The following is a 9,480-nucleotide window of genomic DNA, read 5'->3' as shown; positions in this document are numbered from 1 at the left end:
TAGTTTCCGGTGGTATATGGCACGTGACCTACACGCAGGTCACGTAATTGCAATAAATTACGGCTGGTGGATTACGGACGCACGAAGCTGGCGCCCGAAGGCGTGCCAGATCTAAACCTCCGGGTTCAGATCAGGTGAATCTGGTGGCCAAGACATCAACGTACGTTCACTATCGTGCTCGTCGAAGCATCGCGGCTCGATTATTACGTGACGGGGACAGTTATGGTGGTAGCCGTCAGCAAAGACATGAAGCATGGAGCGATGCGAGTTGCCCGCAGTAGTGCTCACTAGTCCATAACGGTCATGGTACCTTCCATTACTACCACAGATCTCATGCAAGCCCAGTCCCACAGGATAATGCGGTCACCACTGGCGTATGCAGAAGAAAAAAAGACGAAAAGGACGCGCTGCGTATTTCGAGCGCGCGTTTGCCTGGATAACCACGTTTCCGTTCACGACCATCGAGCTGGTGTAACAACAAACTTGAGTCATCCAACTAGGCAATGTGTTTGAATTGATGCACTTTCCAGTTACGATTACTCTGTTCCCACTGTGGTGATAAGGAACGATGTCGCTAGGTCAACATGGGAACACGTAAGGCCATTCTGACGCGCCCTTACTCGGCAATGAGCGCTGAAAGGTGTGCTCTAAAGCACTTGAGCCTTCACCAGCATTATACAGGATGGTCGGAACTTCCCATTACAAACTTCTTGGCTATGTATAGGATAGTGAGTACAGAACATTTTGAATAGGAACCCATCATGTGTGGAATCGTATCGTTTCCCTTCTACGACACTTGCAATTCAGTCGTGTACCTCTTCAACGTCTGCTTATGGCAAGACAAACGCCTCAGAGTTCCCTGTCCTGATATGCAACAGAGTACACACGATGACATGTACTATATCAAACGATCCCCAGATGTCACTTATTGTCCTCTTTGCTGTCAGACCGAGTCAATACCTGTGCATCACCGATAGAGGAAACATGGTGCAGTACACGTTTGTGGAATACACAGACATGCTCCTTGTGTATGGCGAAGCTCGAGGTAACGGAAGAGCTGCTAGTCGGCTGTATCACGAACGTTTTCCACACCGTGACACTCCATCGCACAAACTGTTTGCCCAAGTTACACAACGGCTACGAGAAACGGGTCCTTCACCGTGAGGAGGCAGGACTGTGGTGCTCCACGGCGACGCCGCACTCCCGAATTTGAAGAAGTTGTACTGCGTCGCATTGAAGGTAGCCCGCCAACGAGTTCGCGAACATCTGAGCGTGCAATGGTTGTTAGTCACAGTACCGTCTTGGACGTCCTGCATGAGCAACTATTACTTCCGTAGCACTTCCAAAGGGTACAGGCTATGGGTCCAGCAGACTTTCCACAACGCGTCGCCTTCTGCACATGGTTCCTGCACCTTTGCATCGACGCGGCCCTGTTTCCACGTCGAGTTCTCTTCACAGGTGAATGTAAGTTTACAAGGGATTGTGTTCTGAATGCTCGAAATAGCCATGTCTTGGCGGACGAAAACCCTCAAGCCACGCATGTTCAGGGATTTCAAGACAGATTTGGAATTTACGTGTGGGCAGGTATTCTGTACAGTCATGTGATTGGACCATACCTCCTTCCATCCAGGCTAATGGGTCCTGCATACTTTGTCTTCCTACGACACGTAATGGACCCGTTCTTAGAACCTGTGCCATTGAAAACGTTGTTTCAGCATGATGGAGCACCACCTCACTTTTCACTATCTGTCTGGAGACATCTAAACAGACGGTATGGTGAAAGATGGATATGCCGTGGTGTTCCAGCAACGTGGCCGCCACGATCGCCGGGGTTAACCAGTATGGACCACTTCTTGTGGGGTCGTATGAAGGGCCTAATTTATGAGACACCTGTAGAGACAGAGGAAGATCTGCTGGCACGAGCTCTGGCCGCTGCACAAGACAATGAAGAGACACCTGATGGGATGTAGAGAGTATACCAGAACATGGTTCGAAGGTACAATGGGTGTAACAACGTTGGCAGTCGCCACATCGAGCCGCTGTTCTAATGCATCGGTACGTTGCGGCTGGCACCGTAGATGCTGGGTTCTTGTTGTTGTCGACTAATGTAAACCATAAGATGTGAGCTGTAATGCAAATGCGTATGTAGTAACGGAACGAGTCAGTATTCTTTTTAAATGGAGTGCAACAATTGTACTGAGTCACGCCTAAGTACATTCCTCACGTGGGTGTGGATGAGATAATCATCTGCATTGAAACTGTCGTACAACGGGAACGATACGTTTCCGGACATGGGCTCCTATTCAAAATGTTATGAACTCACTACCCTCTACATGTCCTAGAAGTTTGTAACGGGAATTTCCGACCACCCTGTATACTGCCTGAAAAAAATGCAACATCTTCAATGTCTGGATTCATCGGCGCAAGCCGTGACACGTGCATACTAAGGAGTTGTACTGTTAGTGATTAGTTTGCCACGGTCATCGGCGTTCAGATGGCCCTCAGGAGGCCTGTCCGTCCAATTTCTGCTTCGACGCTGCAGGTAGTAAAGGTAGTAACTGTGCCAAGTTTAGAACTGATGAGTGATTACAGTAATCCTTCTAGGATACAACCATGCCCCACCGACGAATCCGCACTCCTGCTGAACAGCTTCAACGGCCTGAATCGTGTCGCATTGTGGACCTTCGAAAAGCTTAATGAACGTATCTACGGATTGCTGCACATCTTGGACAAAATGTATCGGTGACTTGTCACTGCTTCAGTGGTCTGTCGAACATTCCCAAACCTGTAGACCAGGTGTTGGACGTCGGCGTAGTACAGACACACAGCAAGATCTTGAGCAGCGGTGACCGAATGAACATTATCCAGGTGACGAAATACGGGCACATGTTGCATCTCCTGTGTCATTAGGGACAACTGCGAAGCGTCTACTTGCAGCAGAATTGACACTAGGTGTGCCTCTGGCCAGGCTAGCACAGACACCACGATATCGTCAAGTGTGGCTATTGTGGCGACGTGAGGAGTTGACTGGAGCATGTCTAATACTATTCTTCAACAGAACATACATTCTTGCTAATGAAAAAGCCAAGTATAACACTATTACGTGGGGAATTCTCCATATAGTATAATGTTATCCCTTTTATAACATTTGACCGTGATGTATGACTAATGAATATGGAAATCTATTAGTTCCTTTTCCCGAGAGTTTTCTAGCTGTTAGAAAGAAACACGGTAAAAATGGAATAATACCGTATTTAGGACCTTCCTGCGGCAAAGGCTTTGCCGCAGTGGCTACACCGGTTCCCGTGAGATCACCGAAGTTAAGCGCTGTCGGACGTGGTCGGCACTTGGATGGGTGACCATCCAGGAAGCCATGCGCTGTTGCAAGTTTTCGGGGTGCACTCAGCCTCGTGATGCCAATTGAGAAGCTACTCGACCGAATAGTAGCGGCTTCGGGCAAGAATACCATCAAAACGACCGGGAGAGCGGTGTGCTGACCCTACGCCCTTCCTATCCGCATTCTCCATGGAGGATGACATGGCGGTCGATTGGTGATTGTGAAGAAAAATAAAAAAAAGAGATTTTACCTGTTTAATACTGCTGCTACACTTATATACATTTATTTAAGCAATCAAATTTGAGGAATAAGAAAAAATTTGTATGTAGGAGGGAGATGACTGCTTAGTGCCACGAGCTGAGTGTGGCTCTTCAAGAATTTTTCTAATAATCTTCCCAGTCATTGTTGACTTCTACGTTAAAAGTATCATATTCTTATATGTTTCTGCTGTTCCCTGACATAACTTCACGCTCAACGGTGTGGCCGTGCGGTTCTAGGCGCTTCCGTCTGGAACCGCGTGACCGCTGCGGTCGCAGGTTCGAATCCTGCCTCGGGCATGGATGTGTCTGCTGTCCTTAGGTTAGTTAGGGTTACGTAGTTCTGAGTTCTAGGGGACTGATGACCACAGATGTTAAGTCCCATAGTGCTCAATGCCATTTAAACCATTTGAACCATAACTTCACAAATAAATACAACTTTGAGGTTGCAGTTCTGTGAAAGACATAGGAATCTTTTTGCTACTACACCAACATACATACCTATGATAGTTTTGATACAGACCACGAATTTTTAATTATTACCATGTGCCAAAAAAATTTGCCCAAAAGGGACCTCTACATTCGCATTTGGTATAACCAATAAATTAAATATTAAATAGCATAATAGATACATTTAAATTTATTAAGAGTCTCTGTTTATATCTTGTATGTCAGAAGCCAAATGTAGAGAGGGTGTGGTCACTCTTTACCGTCATTCAGTATTTATATGCAACCCTATGTCAATGTTACTGAGCCACATAAGCAATTTTCTTTTCATAACTTTTTGTACTTTACTAATTTCATTTATAACTGAAAGAATTTTATCTTTCACGCTTTCAGAACCACTTATAATGGGCCAAATCAGAATTTTGTCTGTATATTACTCAAAACTTATTTACTCACTTTCAATTTAAAAATTAGTTCACAACAATTATTTTCCTATATTTATTCAAAGATGAAAATTAGTGCTTGTAGGTACTGCATAAAGAGCTTCAAATGTTTTAATAACAGTTTTACTCGGAGTAATCAAACACCAGGGAACGACCCTGTATAGCTGAATGAATAGGAATAAGTAACAGCATGAACCAAATTTTATGTTTTAAAACAGTAATTATTGAAAAATAGTTAATTTTGAATTAATGCTTCACACTTCTACGATTCTAATTGTACTGTTCTTAACTCGTTTGCTGTAAGGGTTTGGTGTGGCGGGTAGTAATGGCGGCTACCCTGTCCATGGTCGACATACATAACCACATTTCGCTTAGGGACAATGTCTAGGATAAGTGTTACGTAAGAGATGGAGTGCTTTTGTACTGTCCGGAAGTTACTGCGGGAAGCGTAAAAGATACCTTGGGCTTTTGGCGCGTTACCTGTAGCGCCAGCGGGAACGAGAAGACAGTCTGTACGCAGCCGTGAAAGAGGTAACAGTCAGACGGAGCAGGCGACGACTTGCCTGGAAATTGTTAGCACATACCACCTCGTTGTTATAACTGACAAGTTCCTTGAAGTATGGGCTAATTAATTCAGTCGACATATGAGGCTATAGTTAAATAATTTCCATTTCATAGTATAAAGTGTGACATTATTTTTACACATCGCTGGAGACTACCTTGATTTCTAAGACAATTAAAATGCATTGTTTTCTAATCGTACGACGTAACCACACAATGGAAACTACAGTAAAAATCAAAACTGTTTTATTTGCAGCGGTTAGCTACACCTTCCAGCTACTACTCTACACAGTCGCCGCTCTCTGTCGTAGCGTTCTACCAAATTTTCAATTCCCTCGTTATAGAAAACATCTGCCAGTGCTTTTCGACAACTTTCTACTCTGCACAGCAGCTGGTTGCCTGTCAAAATATTGTCTTCATAGCCAGCGGTTCATTTGAGCATAGATGAACCTAAGGGGTAGCCAATTACGGGCTGTATTGTGGATGATCAAACACTCCCCATCGAAAACGCTGCCGGAGCATCTCCATTGCCCCTACAGAGTGCTGCCAAGAATTGCCATGTAGAACGAATTGCATGACAGTTATGTTGTGTGGATTGCATAGCTTCAGACGAAATATTTCGCCAGGCCCTCATACTTGGTGGGAGACGCTAATTTCTAGCCATCTTTACGTTCTCACTGTGAGCTCAGAACTGAAAAGAGCGACATGATGTTTGATCGACGGGCGTACTAGGCACAGTGCCCAACATATCTAAGAAAAGTTTCAACAGATTTTCACTGTATTTTCCATTTCGCGACCGATCGTTCCATACTTTTCGAATAACCCTTGTACTTTCCTTACTAGGCAGCCTTCATTGTAGCGGTGGTCAGTGGTAATAATGTTTTGGTTCGTTAGTGTAACATGGCCTACTCGCAGAATGTTCTGATTGTGGACGTAGGCTGTTCAGTTTTCAAATATTCATCCTCCTCCCTCCAAAATATTGAATTCTCTCATGCTGAGAAATTAGAATGCATCACCTGTTTTACCTGGTAAAAAGCTTTCTAAAGCCGAGTACACATAAATACTTTCGGCTACCGGTTTCTGACTTGCCGACATCCTCTAGTCTTAAAAAATGTTTGTTACAAAACGTGTTCATTGTAAGACAGAACTTCATGCCAAAGGTGTGTCAGAAATAAAACGTTTACAATCAAAAAGCTTCTTGTGCACATGGCCACGTCTGTGTATGTATTGAGTTGTACCATATACGCAGTCTGAGGTGAATAGTCAATGGAACATATCAATCTGACGTAAACAGATGTGCTAGTGTGAATTTTAGCTTCTATTGTGACTTTTAGGACTTAATCATCTGTGTACGCTACATATAAGGGCACGACCTTGTGCACAATGTGCTTTTTGATTGTGAATGTTTTACTTCTGACAAATCTTTGCATAACGTGCTACATTTTATCCATTAATATAAGGTTCAAACAAAAAATGTAATGTTTTGTAACACGAATTTTTATGACCAGAAGATGACAGAAAAGTCTGTCAAATCGGTTCCCGAAAATAATATTCATGCAATCTTCGTTACAGAAAATTTTTTAGAAACAGCAAATTATGTACAGCATTGACAAGTGTAAAACATCAATTTGCGAGGGTATTTATTACGTCTGCACAAGGTACCCTTGGAAGGGGGAAGGGGGGGGGGGGGGAATCTTTTCGGCAGGAAGAGGAATACCTGAACGAAGTATCACGCTGAGAAACGAAATACGCCACTAACTAATGGGCAGCTACGGGATGCATCTTGGGGATTTTATGGTGACACGTTTTGCGGTTAGTAACAGTTCACCTGGAGTTGCGTTAATTACAATATAACAGACGTTTTAATTAACATAAATAAAAGCACAAGGCTGCTAGTTTGCACCATGTATACTCCAGTGAGAAGTCTTACGAACGTTGATGGGAACGAGAGAAAATTATTATGTTGAGCATGCGCTCAAAGACACTTTTGTTCCTGACTTTGTAATGCAAGTTGATGATTTTCCCTTCTCCTTTCAGCTGAACACACGTGATACCGTTTCCCTTCAAATCCACTGCACAGTGATTTACCACTATCTACGTGCTCCGAATTTTTATCTCAAATTGCGATACCATTCAAATACCTAGGCAGCACTGCTGAAAAACAAAACAAATTATGGGTAACTTATATGAAAAACACTTCTCTTCAAATACACTTGCACATTTCTTTTAATTTCCTTAACTACGTCCACTTTTTGTCCACAATTCATTTTTTCTTTCTTTGATTTTCTTAAATCGTGAGTTTATCTTGTAGTCCTTTAAATGTTTATATTATGATCAACTTTTTTTAGTCGAGATAGGCTCTTTGAGCTATTTCTACGTGTCTCCGCTGATGCATTTCGTATCTTTGATGGTCCGTCCGGGCCATAAGCCAATGGTAAACGCTCGCGGGCCTGAAAACACGAGGCGATATAGTTTCAAATAGGTTTCCGCCTTTCTGTTCCTGAATTTCTGTGTAGGAGGCAGGCCTGCCCTGTTTCTTGCTTCGTTTGGTATTGAGATGAGCCAGTGAAAGAGTTACTACAGCGATGATGATTATAGATGAGGTCTTTTTCAATTGCTAGTCATGGTGACGATTAGCTGATACATTTTCAGACGTGCATCTAATATTCGAATATTTATCTTGCGATCAATTGATGTACGAAACTGCAATGGTTTCTTCTGCTCAATCGTTTGAGGAATATTCGTAGAATATATTTCAAACTTCATCTGAACGCAGTCCCAAAGATATAGCGTTGAGAAAATGCGAAGTCTTTCGCTGTATGGTGGAAAACCCTTTTCAAATCTACAGAAAGCTTCACTCAACTTTTATGCTCAAAAATTTCTGCAACTGGGTGAGAATAAAACCGTTTTTCTTGGCTTATTCTATTTTTTATATTTATTAATAGTTCAGTACTTTTCAAGAGATGGCTGTGTGAATTTTTCAGTATTCTAACAAGAAGGTAAACAATCAAATATTTTCCAATTATGAAATTAAAGCATTACGTGATGTCTCTCATACCCAAATTAAAGTCAGTTCGCAATATATTTTCAAATTAAAATTTTCTTGTTTTTAATCAAATTCACGGCTAACGTGGTTTTACTCCAATATTTGTATCAATTCTTGTAAAGCAGAATAACTATCTGTTTGAAGTTCCTTTTATAGCTTTAAGTGAGGAATATTATGAATGTTGCACTTTCATTCGTGACATTTTTCTGTGTAAAAGGAATCACTATTTCGAGCTATTTCAAGCGTTATATCCCTCTGAATAACTTAAAAGTCCCAAAACATATTAACATGGTCCTGATGTAATTACTTCTTTAGCAATGGGGATGTAACAGTCGATATTAAAACTACTAACAACAGTTCGGTTGCTGTTCGGGTCTGATGTGATGAAAAATTAGATTTGAAATTTGCTTAAGCGAACTTCAGTCGCAATAATAAGTAATATTATTCATGTTATCGTTCGTAAGACTTCTCACTGGAGTATACATGATGCAGCCTAGCAGCCTTGTGCTTTTAATTATGCTAATTAAAACGCCTGTTATATTTTAATTAACGCAACTCAGGTTAACTGGTACTAACCGCAAAAGTGTCACCATAAAATCCTCAAGATGCATCCCGTAGCTGGCCATTAGTTAGTGGTGTATTTGGTTTCTCTGGAAGTATTGTACAAGGATAATACAGAAAATGAATAACCAATATTCAGTTTGGGCTCTTATATGTTGTTTGTCTGGAGTTTGAGGCATGATGTCCCGAAATGGTACATAAACATAGTGGATGAATGTCACCGACAAAACTTCTAAAAATCGGCATCCATGATTTCGAACATTATGGAATGTGTAAACTAAACGTTAGATGGGCAGGAAGTATATGTCTAATGCGTTTCATTTTGAAACTTTCACAGGTAACAGAACATCATCTTACATAAAACCACAAAAGTTATTGAAGCCCAGACATCAATATTTCTCATTTGGATGAGAGCTTCGGCGTATATTTTCCCTCTTAAGAAATTCTAGAAACTTAACCCAGTTCAACTTCCTTCATGTTCGTCCTCTTCTTATTTCCAGCCGCAGTTGTCCATGTAGTTAATAACTGCAAGAGAAAAGCTGTTCTTCCAAAATTGTAAACGTAGTTGCGGAAATTAAGATATCGTCTACGGAGGTTGTACGAGTTTAATTACTGAACAGAACTAATTTCAAAAACTTTAATAGCAGCTTCGTAATTAAGCAATCACACAAAGAGGGAACACGTTCCAGTGAAATCAGTTAGAGGGTAGATTAAAAGCTCATATGTCACTAAACAGTTTACGTTGTTCTTGTTAAATTATTGTTCAGACCAGAGCATCTTCTTTGATAAAAGAGAACAACATCATCGATAGTGCCCAAGGAGAAGAAT

At 41.8% G+C, this 9,480-nt stretch overlaps 1 pseudogene; it reads left to right on the top strand.

The window, feature by feature from the left end:
- The first annotated feature begins 3,269 nt into the window (after positions 1-3,269).
- LOC126274568 (5S ribosomal RNA) lies at positions 3,270-3,387 on the top strand (annotated as a pseudogene).
- Positions 3,388-9,480: the final 6,093 nt, after the last annotated feature.

The sequence above is a fragment of the Schistocerca gregaria genome, chromosome 5 (genome assembly GCF_023897955.1).
Source record: "Schistocerca gregaria isolate iqSchGreg1 chromosome 5, iqSchGreg1.2, whole genome shotgun sequence".
NCBI lineage: Eukaryota > Metazoa > Arthropoda > Insecta > Orthoptera > Acrididae > Schistocerca > Schistocerca gregaria.
This window is presented reverse-complemented; position numbering and strand designations above follow the sequence as displayed.